The 18,114-nt window shown below is 43.4% G+C and overlaps 1 long non-coding RNA gene across 1 annotated transcript in view; it reads left to right on the top strand.

Annotated features, from left to right (window-relative positions):
* Nucleotides 1–946: 946 nt before the first annotated feature.
* The window catches only part of LOC149873643 (uncharacterized), a 102,745-nt gene continuing 85,577 nt past the window's right edge, over nucleotides 947–18,114 (top strand). Inside the window, exons 1-2 of the long non-coding RNA XR_016439873.1 lie at nucleotides 947–1,075; nucleotides 1,165–1,221. This is a non-coding gene — a long non-coding RNA (uncharacterized LOC149873643). The remainder of the gene's footprint in view (nucleotides 1,076–1,164; nucleotides 1,222–18,114) is intronic.

Consider the following 18,114-nt stretch of genomic DNA (forward strand, 5'->3'; position numbering starts at 1 on the left):
ATATTCATTTGGGGGCAAGTTACCCTTCCTAGCATTCACTGTCTAAGTCCTTCTTGTCCCGCTGCTGTGGTGCGCCGAAGGAGTCGTACATGCTGCTTGCAGCAATCTTGTCATGTGGGTGTCTCTCCACACTTGACTTGTATTTTGCCCCAGGTGTCCAGTACTCATCCAAACAGTGAGGCAGACGGATGCTTTTTCTTTTGCCAGAACAATGCTGACACAACAGATCATAATGCACAATTCTGTTTGCTAGGCAGGGAAACTATTTGGATTTTAGAATAAATCTGATTTCAGCTTTCTGGTTCTAACCCACTTTATTCTGAAGTAGAAGAAATGAATTAAGTACACCCTGTTCCTTTACCTAGGTATTCAGATATTAGATGCTATTTTCCCCATAACTAAGTAGAGTGGGATAAAAAATGGAAACTATTTTTCATGAAAAATGCTGAAAGCCATTTTCATTCTACAGGGTTAGTAAAGAAACAGTGTTGTTTTCAGTCTTTTTCTTGCAAAACACTTAATAGAAATATGTTAAAAACTATTTTGGTTTTTCAGTTTTTCTTTTTCCTTCTTTAGCTTTTGCTTTCCCATTCTTTTTCCCCTTTTGATTTTGTCAGGGTAGTCAAAAGGGAAAGCCAGAGGGAGGAAGAGTGAAAATAAACTTAAAACCCAAGGTAGAAATGCAGGGTAAAACTAATTTTACAGTTTTGTTAAAAAATGGATTTCAGAACTAATTTCCCTACCTCCTCCAATGTTTACATTTTGGGGATTTGTATAGAGAAATCATCCATTTGAAAAATGCTGACCAGCTCTAGTCAAAATAAAAAAGTGATGGAAATTTCTGTAGTGCAGCAGGGTTGGTCTGGTACTATTAAAATGGTGTCAGAGGGAAGCTGAGATAAGTTATTCTTCAGCTCCTCTGGGGAATAGAGTTCAGGGAAGGTAAAAAAAAGTAGCCTTATGTTTGTAATGCTACAGTGCAGGGCTGAGAAGAAGAGCCAGATAGTTTGATTGCCTTTCTGTCTCCTCTGTCTGGGGGTTATAGTGCTGGAGAGCACTGCCAGGGGCTTACGAGGTGAGAGAGGATGGAGCACTGTTGATTAGATTCACATTCTTCCTCTCTCTGCATGCTTTGATTTCTCTACCCACCTGTTTTATCATTAGATCATTTTTATCTTCCATGAGGAGGAGCTGGAACCAATTTCTGAAATCCTGGAGAAGGTGAGGTACTGTATTCCTGCTGGGGATAAGAGTGAGAGGAGCAGGGCCTCAGCTTCTGTGACTTCTTGTTTTGCATGTTGCTTGTCCTTTGGGGGGCTGGGGTGGGGGTGGGATTCAGCTGATGATATGAATTTTGAAGTGTCAGTTCTTTCTCTGAAGCCCATTTTGAGTTGAGTTGTTCAGTTTTGCACTCAGTGCTTGTGTTTTTAGGAACTGCTAGCTCAGATCCCTGCAGATCTGTCTCCTCTGTGCTCCTCCCCAATCCCCTTTCTAAGGATCTAATTTGCTACTTAAGATTCTACCGACTTAGCTTTTGCCAAGTACAATGTGTGATATTTTTTTGACTTTAGACCTCAGTAAATTCCTTCTTCTAGGGGAAAATGAGCCATGGGGCTCCTTCCCTGCTTCTGCTGTTGTGAGAGAGAGGCTGACAGAAGTCATGTGATTTCAAAGTCAAGGGTGAATACAAGATCTGCTGATTCCAGAGGTTTGTACTGCTGCTAAGGAGGTAACAGGTAGTGGCAAAAAGCCACCACAGGCATTGAAATGCAAATGGAATACTGAAGGTAGGGAGGGCTCAGGCTTTGAAAGTGAATAACCCAAACATTTTCTTTCCAAACATCTGCAAATTGTTAGCCTGATTTATTTTGAATTTAAAAAATCTTTCTTAGCAGACTGACAGCTTATTTTCATTTTCAGCTGTTAAACGTTTTCAGCCATTTGAAGTACGGGCTGTGCCACTGCCTTTGATGTTGGCGGAATGTGCCTTTCCTAGGCAGGTACACCTGGAGTGTTACCAGTGATGGTGGCTTTCTGCCATGATGGAGATAGCTTTTTAACAGCTTTACTTCCTTCTGCCTGAAGCTGTGAGTTTTCCCTATGTGCAGTCAAACTGCAGTGTGGCTTCTAAACCTGCTAACAGCAAAATAGATTTGGTTCTTCTTACAGTCAGATGAGGCACCCTCCAGTTATAAGGGCTGCTTCCAAAAAGGTATGGCAGCAGAAGTGAAACCTTGGGCTTTCTGCCTTTCCCTGGGGGATGCCTCTTTGGCTTGAAATTATATCCAATAAAAAAAGTTTCAGAACCTGAAAAGCTCCTCCCCCAGCTTTCCCTTTCATTGCTGGCATTTCACGTAGCCACAGTGGTTACTGTTTGTTAGAGGAACATTGTGTACTCAGATTCTTTACCTGGGAAGCTCAAACTCCATTAGCAGCCAGTTTACCAGTTGTTCACCTGTAGATCTGCAAAAGCTTTATAGAAGGTGGCACATTTCTTTATTCCCATTTCTTACAATTCAGCAACCTAAAACACGTAGGTTTTAAATTTGTTTATGGCTAAGTATGGGCCAGATTCAAATGTTCTGCTGGGTGCCTCCACTTAGGAGTCACAGGGTATGCCCCTATGAGCATGCATGTGCAGTTTACAGCACCTCAAAGTCATCTGAGGCACCACAAAGTGCATATGGCACATGTGCACCCGTGCACTGTGCTGCTAATTAGCAGTGTTTTTTGACACTGGGAGATTCTGGTGTAAAAAAAAAACACCACTAAAAAAATTAGCGCGGTACATGTGGCAGCAGTGTGTGCTGCTAGTAACTGGAGCCTGGCCAGCAAGAGCCATGCTTTGGCTGCCGACCAGGCTCTTGAGTGCCCAGCTTGGTGCCACTGCTGCCCCAGGAGGGCCCCAGGACCTCAGGGAAAGCTGCTGGGGCCAGCACCTCCCCTACCCCACCCAGACCCCACTCAGATTGCTGGAGCACGTGTGCAGGGGTGTGCCACTGCTATTTGTCCCACGGAAAATGTGTGCCCTTGCATGTGCACACTCATAGAGATTAGGGCTGTGCAAAGCTTCAGTCCCTGATTTGATTTGGTGGAAATTTGGCCTGAATTGGTGGCCGAGTCTCCGAATCTGAATCAAATCAGAGGCACAGCTGGAGCAGAGCTGAGAGCAGCTTGTGGGGGGCAAGGGTGGATGCAGGCTGCATGCTGTGGCCTCGGGGCTCCCTGCCCTGGTGCTGTCACCTCAGGAGTCCTGTGCCAGTCATGCTGCCATGGCAAGTTGCCCGCTGGCTGCCCAGCAGCACAGGGGGGCACAACTCCATGCTGCTGCCCTTTCCATTGGGAGGTGGGCAGGGGGTACCTCACCATGGTGGCATGGCTGGTGCAGGGCTCCCAGGGGGACAGCAGCAGGGAAGGGAGCCCCAAGGCCACAGTGGACAGCCTCCATCCACCCCTGCCCTATGCACAAATCTGGGGGGACATGTGCCCCCCCAATTGCCCCTCCCTGGAGTGTGTACAGCAGCAGGGAGATGGCCCCCACCCCACACTGGATGAGCCCTGGATGAGCTGCCCATGTACAAGCAGTGTCCCTAACCCCTGCCCCACTCCCTCCCTCACCGTTGGGGCCTCAATCTGTTCCCCCACCCATAGGCTTACCTGCAGGCAGCTGGGGGAGATGCTTTCCATTGCTGTCTGGGGCTGTATTCCTGGCCATGTGCATGTGGTGCCTCCTGTGTTCCACTCCCTGCAGCTCCAAGCAGCCAGTCCCAAGCAGCTAGCCAGCCTGTGCCAGCCTGCAATGGGAAACCTGCCATTACCCATATTTTTCCATGGTGAATGGAAAACCCAGATCCCTGCATGGCCAATTTCTGGAGAGCCACAAGTACCATGCTGGCAAGCCGCATGAAGCTCATGAGCTGTGGTTTGGTCACCGCGGTACTATTCTATGGTGGAGTTATTTATAATAGCCATAATGAACGTGTAGACGGTTACTAGGATTGTCTGGGACACAAGGGTGCTACAGTGTGGGGCTGCCTGTTGGCTAGCTCCACACTGCTAGCCAGCTCCTCTGCAGCATGTTGAACTAGGTTGGAGCCACTCTGGGCTGGCACGCTGACCCCCCCAGATCCTCTGCCAACTGGGGTGCACTGCCTCAGCTTAACATGCTGTGGTCCCAGGCACACATGTAAATGCTACGCCTGGGAGTTTTAAACTCTGGCATGAACTGTGCTGGAGTTTATTCAGGCATACTAATTTCACATATAGATGCACTTGTGATGTACAAAATTAGGTGCCTGGCCCCAGCATTGTGATCCAAAATGGCAGGGTTAGGCATGTAAGATTCCTGGAGAGTTAATAGAATGAGACATCTCCAAAAGGCAGTATGGAACATCTAGACATTGAGAAGAGGGTGGCTATCATCAGCCACTAGAACAAGGTAGGCATAGAATCACTTGAGATTTTGTCTCTGATATGATCTGTAGTGGTGCCCACTTCCTGTACTGCCTATTGGTTAAGTTCATACCCAAGACAAATGAAGTATGGATTCTAGACCCTACTCAGCTGGAGGGAGTCAAGCCCACATCTTTCAGTTTCCATGACACTGAGATAACTGCTATAGAATACTCGAGAGGGGGTATTTTTCATCCTCTGAAGGTAGCCCACTGGATGGCCAAGAGATTAAGACTTATGGGGCCAGGAGAACAAGTAAAAGGAAGCCTGAACCTATAACCCAGTGAGTATAACAGGGCTGTTCCAGTTTTTTTAACAAACAACCGTCCAACGGACAATATAAATAGATCTGGCAGCTGGGATCAGAACCCAGAAACCCTCTCTTCCAGAGGAGTATGCTCATTACTGAACTAACCAAAAATCTTAAAACATATCTGAGTGTGACCACAGGGCCTCGAACGCACGGTCATGTGTGGTCTTGGTTTGAGTGGCTGGTGGTATATGCCCTACAGTCTCCAGTAAGCTGCCAAGTAGGTGTCTGCTATTTGAGTGGCCACCCCCAATCTCGCCTGCCATGACTTTGAATGTTCCCCAGTGGTGGGGTGGCTACTTGGGGTTCCTTGGTAGCGTGAGATCTGTCCGGCAGTCACCTGTGGGGCTCCACCACCCCTATACCCCGACCTTACACCACCTTGATGGGTCAACGGGTCTTCCTGGCCATGCTCCCATTCTTGTCAAGTTGTGGAAGCCTTGCACGCCCCTTTCCATCCTGGGTAACTGGTTCTTGGGATGGACTCGCTAGTTCAGCTTAGGGTTGCTTGTAGTCCATATTCCCCAGCCTCCTAACCTATTCCCTCCAGGGAATGACTTCTGGCTAATACTTTAAACAAAAATAGTGGAGCCCATAATGGCTCTGCAGCAGCTACCTCAGCCATGGCGTTTACTCCTGCCTCTCAACCCCTCCAAATGGGGAAACACAAAGAAAAATACAAACTAACAATCTACTCTGTTGCAAAAGGGGTCTGTGTAGTTCCTCCCAGGCCCCTATGTTAGGGTGCCAGGTGCCTTATTCCCTAAATCTCTCCGGGGGATGATCCCCACCTAGGGGTCAGCTACCCGTGACCCCTCACTTGGGTCGCCTTTCCCCCTCCTTCTGGCTCTTCCCCAGTTATGGCTCCAGTCATCTTCCCCTCCTTTAGTGGAATCACTACTCGGGTGCCTCGTGGCCCCTCTGTGTATGCCCGGTTGCTCCTCACACCCAGAAGTGGCACTCCGCCTCTTTGCAGCCCTTCACACTGCTCCTGCTTGAAGCCTCTTGAAGACGGGTTTTCTTCCACCTCCCAAATGTCCTCGCTGCTCCCACCTGTTAGGGTGTCGAACATCGCATCCCTCTCTCTGCTCCCTCTGTTTTTGCCATCTTCACCAGCTGCAGGAGCTTTCTCTGGCTTGTTCTTCCCTCTGGTGAGCTGTTCCTCACTGCTGTTGTCCCAGTCAGCATTAGAACCTCCCTCTGGCTCCTTGTTAGCCCATATGGGCTGTTCTTCTGTCTCCCTGTGGGACTCCCAAGAGGCACACCATGGCGGTGCCTCACTCGGGTCTGTTTTCCCCCTCCCGTTTCCTCCACCGGCAGTTTGTTTTATTCTTACCGGCTGGTAATTGCCGGTGACATCACCAGCTGGCCTCAGCTGTATGAAGACGTGGCTGATGAGCCGCGCGGGTTTCACTCCTCGTTCCAGCTGCGTCACTGTTCCTGCTGCTAGTGAGTATTTTCTTTATTTTATTTTTATGTTCGTTTTCTTTTCTTCAGGGGGATTTCTTTCCCAGGGTTCCCCCTTTTGGGTACAGGGTCCTTCCTCCCACTCTCTCCTGGGACACTGAGCTAGATGTATAGTTCTGTCTGACTTCAGGTCAAAGCCGTGCAAAACTATGGGGTTTCTCAGTTTTAATCACACCCCATTAATTGTTTGTCAGAATTTGAAAAGCCAGCCTATATACTCAAAAGTAGATCCAGGGTCACTAAAACTTTGTTTGAATAGATTGCATTTTTGGTTCCTGAACTGGATCATTGCTGATAAGCTAAGTACAGACAGTCAAAAAGCCTGAGGCTGAATCAGTTCAGTCTTTGCAGGTTAGTCTAAGCTGCAGAGGTTAAACTGAGAAACAACTGGACAAACATTTACTTTTGATTCAAGAAATGCAACCACATGCCTACAATGGCTCAGGCCAGCACCAGGGGGCACTAAAGCATGGCTTTCTGGTGCATAGGCTGTGTGTTTGCTTCCTCTTCCTGCTGCCCCTGAGGTCTCTGGGATTTGCAGTCCAGAATCACAGCAGCAGGACTCTTCAGTGTTGCTCATCACTTCTTTTTCCTGCTTCTATATGTCTCTGGGATAAGCAGTAAGTTTAGCAGGGCAGGGCAGGGTAGCTCTGTACTCAGGAGGAAGCGGGGGGTTAACTACCTTCCTTGGCCCCAGGGTTTGCCCTGAAGGGCCAGTCCCTGCCTACCCCCACTCCCCTCTCCTTCCCTCTCCTTTCCTCCAACACTTCTGTGATGGAGCAGATGGCACAGCCCAGCCCAGGCCTAGAAAGCATGCTAGGACTCTGAGGGACTGTGATTTAACTTGAACCAGCAAGGGGTCTGGGACAGAAGTTTCAAAAACCCGTTTGACCCAAATCAGTTAAGTCTGATACTTTATCTTAAACCAGTTTCAGCCATTTTGAAACTGGTTTATGTGCACTGAACTTCTGTTCTGTTACAGGTTTAAATCAGTTTCTGATGATTTAAACTGATTTATGTGTAACTTCTGTCCCTAGCCATAAAGGCCTGGACCTGCTCCCACTGAAATTCAATGGAACTTCAATAGCAGCAGCACAGTTGAGCCCTGCATACAATTCTGTAGACTTTCCATAACATTGTCACTGAATATTATAAAGTTTTGCAGTGGGCAGTTGATTAATTCTGTCTTTTTCTTCTTAAGGTATTCTGGACATTCTGTAATAAAACTAATACACAGTATCTTAACTTGTTTCTATGCGTTATATTTTAAAGCCTATTTTAATGCCCTGTTACTTCTATTAATTCCTCTTTTCAGTAATTTCTAAATGTTTAACCTCTGGGACAAGTTTTCCATGGAATGTAGTGCTAGTACATCTGTGTAAAAGTTCAGCTGTATGAATTGTACCTCTTTAAGTGTACTTAGCCAGAGATATTACCAACGTATGAAATAGGATTTCTAGATTTAGAACTCTAGTCTAAAATTTTTAATGCAGATCTTCCTGAGTAGCTCTTTCCTGCATATGAAAATATAGATACAATGATTATAGGGAGTTCAGTAGAAAGTGCTGAAGAGACACTTGTCACAATATTAATTGACAAAGAAGCAGATCCTTGATGGATCCTGCAACATGGATATCCCTCATTATCACTTCCCACTCTCTTTAGCTGTGCCAGATGTAAACTCAGCTGAAGATTTAGCTTTACATATTCTAAGGCATACATTTACAATAACTACTAAAGTTATACTGTATCATAATAGAAGGGTGGATACCCAGGCATTGACCTAAGTGGCATAAACTTGCAAATGTGGATTTAATGTCTGTGCATCTGTTTTGGTTCTTAATTCTTAAAGCATCTGTAAGCTGCTTTTGAAGTCCTCAGACCATATAAAAGACAATATTTCAGGTAGTGCTTAATGACTGGCCACTGTTAAAACCAAATGCTATTACTGCTGATCCAGCCTAGAGATTACGTCAAGCATCTAAAAATTCAGCTACTTCTAGATACTGCAGAAATTGGACTGAAAATTTTGCCAGATTAGCCTTCCTTGTGTGATTAATGGTATTATTTTTCTATTGGGAGCAGATTACTCAGGAAACATTTCTTTCTTATGGCATTTCATCTCTTCTGTTTCTAATCTCTTTTGAAAATAAAGGGGAAGTCAACTGATCTCGATCATTAGAAAAGGTATTCTGTTTAGTGTCAGTGAAGTTTTGTATGAAGCATGTTAGTTTTAACCAGCTAATCTAAGACCATATGCTTTACTAGATTATACTGCAAAATGTGTATATCTTTCTAGTAAATTGAGAATGAAGAGCATCTCATCAAATTGTAGGAAATCCAGAATTGTTTCATGGGAGGTCTGAATGGCTTTTCCACATCTCAAGTGGCTGGCTATTCCTCTCTGTAAGTCTCCCAACAGCAGTTCTTGGTTGAAGAGTTTCACTGGCCTCCAATACACTGACAAGATAATATAACTTAAGAGCTCAGGGAAACCCACAATAGTTGCTGTAATTTGTCCTTTCAGTTTAATTAATGGCTTGTGAAGGTGGAAATCTTTGCTGTGAATGTGATAGATTTTTCTTGGAAATTGACCCTTTTGAGAGCGTTCCAGGAGACAACGCATGTTCAGGGAAATTTATGTAAAGCAATACTCATCCTAAAATATACAGCCAGGGCAGAGACAGAAGAGCAATTCCCCGTGTTTTAAAATGCCTTGCATGTATTTAGTATGCACACAATAATGCTGGGTGATTGTTAAAGCCTGAAGAAGCAGAAAATGTGGGGTCCACATTGGTTGATACAGATTTTGAAGAAGCAAGGAATCTTTTAACTATGGGCAGGCTCACATCTATACTCTTCTCTTTTTTTTAAATGCATACATCAGACTTTGAGTTCTCTTTGCTCGCTGTCTTTCCCATGGCAGTGGGCCAACAAAGAGGGTCATAATGGCAATCCAGGAGGAAAAGGTCAGACATTCTTATCCCACAAAAGAGAACTTATCAATTTAGTTGTCAAGACATGAAGTGAGAACTCAGATCCTAAAGAATGTCTCAAATAGATCATCATAAACACCTTGCAGCTCCTCTGTAAGATGTGTGTGTGTGAGGAACGTGGGAGGAACCTAGCTGGCCATTTCTTCAGGTCTAAAAGAAAGTGTCATCTTTCAAAACCCCTTTGATAAACCGTCTTCCAGTTCCAGCAAAAACAATACACAAAGACAACCGTCTGCAGTATATTGTCATCTCCCTATCCGTTCTCTGGTTAGGAATTTTAGACCAGAAAAGGAGGGGGCAGGAGAAGGTAGAGGAAGAGTAGAGCAGCTACGAGGGATTCAGATGGGTTGTTTTAGTTTTCTCTTTGCTGTTAATTGTTTAAATAATTGAATTGTTGTTGCAATATGGTTTTTTGGGGTTTTTTTTTTGCTTTGTGTATTAACTATCTCAGGATCCTGATTTACATGCGTTACAAATATATAACTACATCTCTGCTCTGAAGATATAGGACAATCACTATTAGTGGCAACCTGGGGTATTTCTTACAGATACAAGTGCACAAAGGGTTCACAGAAAATGTGGGGTCCATATTGGTTGATATGGATTTTGAAGAAGCAAGGAATCTTTTAACTTCGGGGAGGCTCACATCCTTACTCTGTCTTCTCCTGGCCTTTAGAGTTGTCTGAACCTTCATCTGAGGTGATATAATTTATAAACTAACTATTACCCTAAAGGGAGCAAAGGCAACTCCGGATGCAAATTCCATTAGATTCTGAGGAAGTTTAGGATCTGGTTATGGCCTTTGTGGATGTAGTCCATTCCTCACATTTGAGTTGCAGATGTTAAACTTGAGCCACAAGGTGAGGTGAAATTAATCACAGTTCAATACTGTAAACTGATGGTTTGGTTTATGGCCACTGACTGTCTTGAGAGCTTTATGGGGCTTTTGAGGCCTTCGCTGTTTTTGCATACAGCCTTATCAGAGGCCACTTCATTTCAAATCTGAACCACAGGTTCTAGGAAGTCTCTTACTGGTCAAGTTGTGGTATTTTCCAATTATGGCCAGAAATCCTATTTTTGGATAAGCCAGTGAACTTCTATGAAAAACTATGTGGCTTTTTATATTTCAATCTTACTGTATTTGTGTGAAATACTGGTAGTTTCCTTCCTACAGTGTGTATGAGGTGCTTATATACGTGCATTTTATCTATAAACCTGACTCATTCCATGGATGTGCAAATTGCTTGTGGTAATTACCTTACTTCTGTGCCCATAATGAGATCTAACTTGTGAAAATGAGATTCGAGAGAGACTGGAAATTTTTTATTTATGAAGATGAAGAATGAAGACAAAAGTATTTGATCTCATTCTCAGCTAACTATGGAGTAGTAAAAACAGCTCTAGGTTTCAGTACATATGAGCAGATTGGGGTGGGGGGACATTCATTTCTGCAGCCCCTTATTGGTTCTGGTTTATTTAGGAAGTCCAAAAGCAAAGATGGCTGAGATCCAGGTCCCCTTTTGTTAAAGCATCCAAAGGTGCACAGTGGAGAAGGGTTCCTATTAATGGAGACATAGACTCAAAGGTTGGACCCATCTTTTAAATGCTCCAGTATTCAGGTTCTGGGGGTGGTGCTATTAGGCTCATCATAATAGAAGCTACTTGCTAATTTCATATCTAGATCTTTGTTTGGCATTGGGTCTTTTTGGAGGCTGAAGATGGGCAAAATGATTGCAGCTTTGCCTGTTGCCAGCTGGAGTGATTTTAAAAAGAGTGGGAAGAGGGTTGGTTAATATGTTACTACCCTGAAGATAGTTTGTTTAGTCCTCACACCAGGGATTATACCAAGCAGCCATAAATAAGACACACACATTCCAAGATGATGAAGAAAATAAGGACTGATATTTTGGTTTCATTCCATTTCTGTTACCAGTGGCCAATTCTTTATAGTCCCCACCCTGACTATAATGGTTAAAGCCAAACTACAGAATCATTGTGAACTTCCTTCCAGCATTGCCAGCTATCACAATAACTGCAGCTAATAAGTTAACATTGCTAAGCCCCATCTTTCTCTGTAACTACAACTAAGTATGCAAATGATCCCATGCCCATAGGTACCATATTTAATATCTTCCTCCTGTGCACAGCAACCGTATGTTGCACCCCTCAACAGCTGAAGCTCATGGTGATGTGTGTGAATGCACATGATGGGAAGGGTTCTGATTAGCTAGACCCTACTGTGCTGACATGCCTCCTGCCCAACTTGGCTGTCACTTTGGCACCATCAGCCACAGATACCTCCTAGCTGGAGACCTGCAGGATGTTTCTTTTTAGTCCAGCTGCTGCTGAAGTCACAAGTCCATTTTTTGCCAGCATTTCTTGTTAATGAACTGTTCAGTTCCACCCCAGGAGGGGAAGATCAGCTGCAGCTGAGAACTCAATGAACTAAAATAAAAAGGATGAAGCAGGGAAAAGAAAAGAAATCTTTTAATGGGATTTTGGCTTTTGAACTGCGTGTCTTTACATGCTTACATGAAAAAGTTGTATGACAGCCTCCTGAACTTCATGCTTTATGTGTAAAAGACTTTAGGGAGCAACATCATTATTCTCAATGCTCTGCAGTTTGCACTACTTCTGGTTCTGGTTATTGTTATCAACCCAGCTGTGGCACTGTAAAGAGCTTAATTCAGACTGTGGATAGGCAGAATAAATAGCTTGAAGGCAGTGCCACATGATGGTAGCTATGCTGTTTCCCACTCAGGAGCTAGCAGGAAGCAATATCAACCTGGTGCTGCACCCAAGTTAATTATCTCTGGCTCTCAGTGGAGCTAATTAGTATAGCCACAATGACAAGCAGGGCTAATTAGTTGGCCTAGGTACAGCACTCTGTGAGTGTTGCTACACTGACTTCATGCTGCATCTTTTCAGCAGATGTAGATAACAACTGCCTGGTGCCAATATGGGACCAGATGCTCACATTTGGGGTAAAAGGTTTTTTTTTGGGACTCTTCTGAGATGACATGTCCCTGAAATTTGGACAGGTCTAGAATGTCTTCACTCGGGGGCTTCTGCAAGGCTTTGGGAAGGTGTCACTGGAAGTCCTTAGGAGCCACCCTGGATGCTAGTGGCCAGGAGCCACTTCTTTGGTAGGGTGGAACCTGCAGGCACTTTGTACTGTGCAAATCCAGCACAGCTGGTCCCTTTATGCAAAATGCAAAACCCCTACACCAGTGATGGCCTGCTGCCTAGTGAGCAGGGATCACTTGTTTTTGCAAGGTGGAAAGCTGCTTCATGCTAAGGATTCCCTTAGGGAAAACAAATGACCAATGCGAGTGGGACTCCTACCGGCCTTTCCTTAGGTACTTTGTATGGTGCAAATCCTTTTCAGATTTTTTTCTTTTTTAACCAACAGAGTTCTCCTCTCTCTGCATAACCAGGCCTGAAACTGCCACCAATTTTCTCTCTCTCTCTTCCCCTATTAGTGCTAAGAAATTTGTGTGTGTCATTGACTCCATCTATACAAGATGCTGACTATGTAGTAGTTTGTTACTACTGCATAGTAGTATTGTGCAGCATGAAGCATGATGCTATGTTAACTGTGCAGTAGGAATGAGCTACTGTGCCATCAGCATCACCAAGAAGTCATGCGGGGAGGCTATTGTGCAGTAAAGTCACGCCGGTTACTGCTCAGTCATTTCGTAGTTGTGTAAGCAAGTACTAAATCACTGTGCAGTAAAAACTGCGCAGACAGTGTCTTGTGTAGATACAGCCACTGTGTTGTTCACTGTAGCCCAGAACTTCATGAGAATAGGAAGGAAAAGAATTTAGATTTTCTTCCTCCAAAACAACATGTTCTTCCCACAAACTATAGTAAAGCAGTCTCCATTGGCTCTTAGCAATTGAGGCCTATCACATACTTCCGATTAACTCCAGTAAAGGGCTACGGTTCACATTCATCTTTATAGGTTCATTACAAAAATTAAATTTTCTCTCAGGTATGCATACATGTAAAACTGACATAAAGCAGCAGTGAATCAGATCTACTGCATGTGCCTATCTCTAAACACATGCACAATATTTAGAAGCAAGAGTCAGGTTTTCCATCTTAAGGTACATTTTACTCCATTGGTAAGTGCAGCAGGATTGTATATATACTTTCCCCTTTTCCAGATGTGAGGAGAGGACACCTAATTAGTTGGCATAAGCTGCAGAAATATCCCATCAGCATGAAGGAAGGATAACTCACAACAGTCTTAGCCTACGCCACTTTGGAGGGCACCACTTTTGTCATTTTCTCACTTCCTCAGGAATTTTTCCTCTCTGGGACAGTTCTATTTCTCTGTTCGGTTAGGCACTCCTATTTCAGAATACACTCAACCATCCAGCCTAATTATATGTGACGTTTTACTCATAGTATCATGCTCTTCTTCAGAGTAAATGCAAAACAGATTGTCTCCTTGGCAGCACAGAAAAACAAATGTGCTCCACAGAATAGTTGTCAGATGAAAAAGGGCTGCAATCTGCCTTCATGCCAGCCAATGTTAAGGACACCGTAAGAGGCAGGAGCTGCTTGCAGCTCCTGAGATTGTTAATAGTGCTCTTCAGTACAGTTAATGTTCTTTCCTTTAGATTATTTTGCAGCATTCTAAGTGGAACTGCTTAACATTTTGAAATGTCAGTATTTTATTTTGACAAAATTTCATTGGGGGTGGGGTTCACAAGTTTGAAGTGAAGTGTTTCCTTATCAGAATAGAATGTTTTGATATTTTTGTTCTGAAACAACCTTTTTATTTTTTAAAAATTGCCATTTAAAAATAATTACCAACCCCGTCATTTTAAAAGAATATAAAATAAAATTTTTTAGAAAGACAACATCAAATGTGCTGTTTTGCTTTCATTAATACAAATGTTTTGATTGATTTGAAACTTAATTTCTAATTTTGGGGGGGTTTTTGTTTCTAATTTGGAACAAAAAATATCGAGAGAATAGGAGTGCCAAGTTTTGACTAGTTCTGTGGCTAGTTCTTTAGCAGTGTAAAAGTTATGCTGCTAGAGATCAGTCATAGGCACCATGGCAGATTCCTCTGCTCTACATTTCTGAGAAACCCCTTATTTGGATGCAGGAATTAAAAGTCAGGGTAGTTCTATGACCTTACAGAGATGCAAAGACCTCTGTTACAATGTTCTCTTGGTAAGGTTTACAGATATTCCCTGATGAGATCAAAACCCCCCCAAAAATTCTTGTGCCATAAGTTTAAAAAAATAAGTATCCCCCCCCACCAACAGTGTTCTGTTTTTCTGTTTGCACAGGCTAAGATACAACCTAGTCTATTCCAGCATTTTGGTACTCCTCCTTTACCTGCCGTAGTGGTATCTGAATGCGGTTAGGATTTGGAATGCAGTGTCACTTCTTGAGCTGAACAAGGAGAAGCCAGCAGCTCACCACTGCAAACTGTTGCAGGCAGCAGAGATCTAAATACCTTTCCTGGAACTGGGCCGAATTGTTAACTATTTGGCCAACCCTTGCTGTAGTATATTCAACCTTTCTGATCAAAATGTGCCTGTCTCTTATTTTATCTTTGTCTTTTCTCATATTACCCTGCTTTGTCCATGGTCATGGTCCATGGTCAGTTCTGACATTCAGCTGGTTGCCTATTCCTTTCTAATCTGTAGAAGTTGTAGTGCCAATAGCTTTCATTTGACATGAAGTGTGATTCTTTTCACAATGGATTTGAATTGATACCTTATCTTGAAAGCCATATTTCAGGCGTTAAGGAATCTGAAAGCTTCATCAAGAACTTAGTTATTTATCTATGCCACCCTTCCCAACTAAAGCTTAGGGCAACTTACAGTAAGAGGACAGAATAACTTACAAAGCCAGGGTGTGACAAGAGACCAGAACTACTTAAAAGGGAACTAGAATATTGATATAAAACAGATACTTCCCCCTGCCCAATATCTCAGCCTAGCTTTTTTTGCTAAATGCCTGCCCAACTAGGAAGGCTTATATTGCTTTTAAAAGATGTCCAGGCTCTGCTGGGCATCAAGAGGGAGGGAGTTCCAGTGCCAGTGAGCAATTGCTGAGAATGTCCAAATGCATAGACTTGGTGTACTGATGTTATTTGCAGGAGATTACTCCCAGGTAGTGATGGGGTGTACAGGAGAAGCTGGTCCCTTAGGTAAATAAGGCCTGGACTGTTTAGGGCCTTATAGATCAAAACCAGCCCACCCCTGTCAGAAGGTAGGCTGTCATGTTCTGCACTAGCTGCAGCTTATGGATGGTTTTCAAAAGCAGCTCTATGTAGAGCTCATTGCACTAGCCTAGCCTTGAGATTGTAAAGGCATGGATGTGGTAGTCAGATCCAAAACTGAAAGAAAGGGTCACAACCTACACCAGATGGAATTGGTGAAAAGTGCTAGTACTGCCACATGGAGATCCAGGTGCAGCAGAGGATCCAGGAGCACCCCTAGGCTGAGAATCTGAGTGAGAATGGGAGTCTGAATCTCATCAATGATAGATGTCCCACTCCTCTCCCAGTCATACAGTGTGCCCATCACCACTAGCTTGTCTGGATTAATTTTCAGTTGGTTCACCCACATTCAGTCCCCAACTGCAGCCAGTCACTGGGATATGTAAGCCTAAGGAGTATCATCGTTAGAGCTGGCTTACCTCCTGAGCATCATATATTCAGATACAAGTAAATTCTGTCCACTTTTGACTTAAAGAAGAAGAACTTAATTACTTTCAATGGTAACATAAGAAATGTCCAGACTTAAGTGTTTTGTTTAGTAGCTAGACTTGGTCCTGGAATAGCACCAATGGCAGCAGCAAAGCAAAGTTTTCTGAGGTAGAGAAGCTTGGGAGAGCATTATGAATGGCAGAGGAAGCTAAGCATCAGGAAAACACTTGATGAGGCTAGGTGAGAATAGACTTGCATAGTGTGGAGAAGGGGGACATACTGTTGGGAAGAGAGGGAGTGTGATTGGGCCAAGGGATTTTGTAGTATGGAGTATCTGGGACTTAACACATTGCTGCCTCATCTTACAAATGTGCTCACATTTTCTTGTTGTGGAATCAGTCCAGACATCCAGACAGATTTTGCAGTCTATGGGGGCTGGGGAGAGGAAGGGTGGGGGTGTCAGGGGGTGGATAGAGAAAGGTTATAGAGCGAGGAGAGAAATAAGTTTAACAGAGTTTACAGATTTTAGAATTTCTTTTTATCTATAACAAGTAACTTTACTGTGTAGGACAGTCAAATCTCAGTCTTAATTTCTGCCTTAGCTTCTCTTTATGACTTATTTTCAATGCAGGTCAATTCATCTCAGAAAAGATCCTTTTTTTCAAAATTGTCCCTACTCTTCCATACAGTCCTTTCCTTTCTACCAGCTTGAACCACAGTGATATATTCACATAGTTGAAGTTGGCATTTTGACATGTGTACACACCATTTTCATCTCTTTCCTGGGGATGGCTCTAATGCTTGAGGTTTCTTTTGACAGTATGAAAAGCCTCTGCCTTTAAGTGAGGCTGGCATTCCCAAATAATATACTAACACTGTGGTTTAGCCAATGTTTACCTAATTTGTGGGAGAACTTTTTAATATTAGAAGGAAAACATTCCACAGAGGTAGATGGGGTTTGCACTTTTACAAAGAAAAAAGAAAGAAAAAAAAAACCCCAGGCCCCAAAAAACACTAGTTGCCGTTTCAGGGGAAGAGTCAGGACTACAATCAAATGATGGTTGTGGGAGGATGAAAAGATAAACAGAAATTGTTTTACAAAGTCAGAGGGGTGATTAAGAATGTGTCTGCTTTTTTAGTCTTCTCTAAAAATAGGCAGGGAAGATTGGTGGTGGGAAGCAACTGCCTTTTGACTCTTGAGAGAGAATCAGTTAATCTGGTCAACTTTTATGGAGACAGGCATAGAACATTGGTTATATGGGCCAAATACTGCATTAAGCTGATTTAAATGCAGGTAGCTCCAGTGACTATCTGGTTTTGTTGATTTATACCAGCAGAAGATGTGGCCTGATGTATCACACAGAAAGATGGTTCTAAAATGTTTGACCATGTTATCAGACCCTGATCTTGTTCCCATGGAAGTCCATGGTAAAATTCCCAAGCGCTTCAGTGCAAGTGGAGTTGGATCATTATTTAGAAAATCTGGTGATGTTAAGGAGAACATGCCTCTGTTGTCTGAGTAATAACTAAGCATACAGTACAGGGGCAAAGAGGACAAGAAGCAGATCTGAGCCATTTATTATACAGTTATGGCTCCCAAAGTGGCTGAATTAAATTAATTTGTAAATAGCATATACTCTGGAACCTAAAGCAGGCAGCGTATGCAATATATGGGTTGCCTGCATACGTGCGTGTTGCAAGGAGCAGGATTTTTTGGGGGATTCTTCTCAGGTACTGAATTTCTATTGCTGACCAAACCTATTTTGCTGGGTCTAACAGAAGCAAGGGATACTAGAACATGAGAACTGGTGGTAATGGGCTTTCACTGGGGATTCAGCACGTTATTCTTTTTAACTTGAGAAACATGCTGTCAGTGCTCACATGCATGGGCTGAAGACAGTTCATTCTAAGAACTACAAAGAGATTGCTCAAAGGAAGTATAATCAAAGTAAGCTTTATAAAGATGAGCTTTCATTCAGGGCAAATAAACTGACCCACAGCTTACTTTTTCTGCTATAATGACCCTTCATACCTTGTCCCCTGCTCAGCAGTTTATCCTTTTTTACGGTGCTACAAAATACAATGATGAACCATTTGTTTTGTTCCCACGCAAGATACATCTCAGTTGTTTCATGCGTTTTCAAATATTGTGCAATCAGCCTCATTAAACTAGCACAGCCTACAGTATTTAGCTCTGACAGCTTCACAA

This window comes from Crocodylus siamensis, chromosome 1, assembly GCF_052110815.1.
Source record: "Crocodylus siamensis isolate JL-2025a chromosome 1, ASM5211081v1, whole genome shotgun sequence".
Taxonomy (NCBI): Eukaryota; Metazoa; Chordata; order Crocodylia; family Crocodylidae; genus Crocodylus; species Crocodylus siamensis.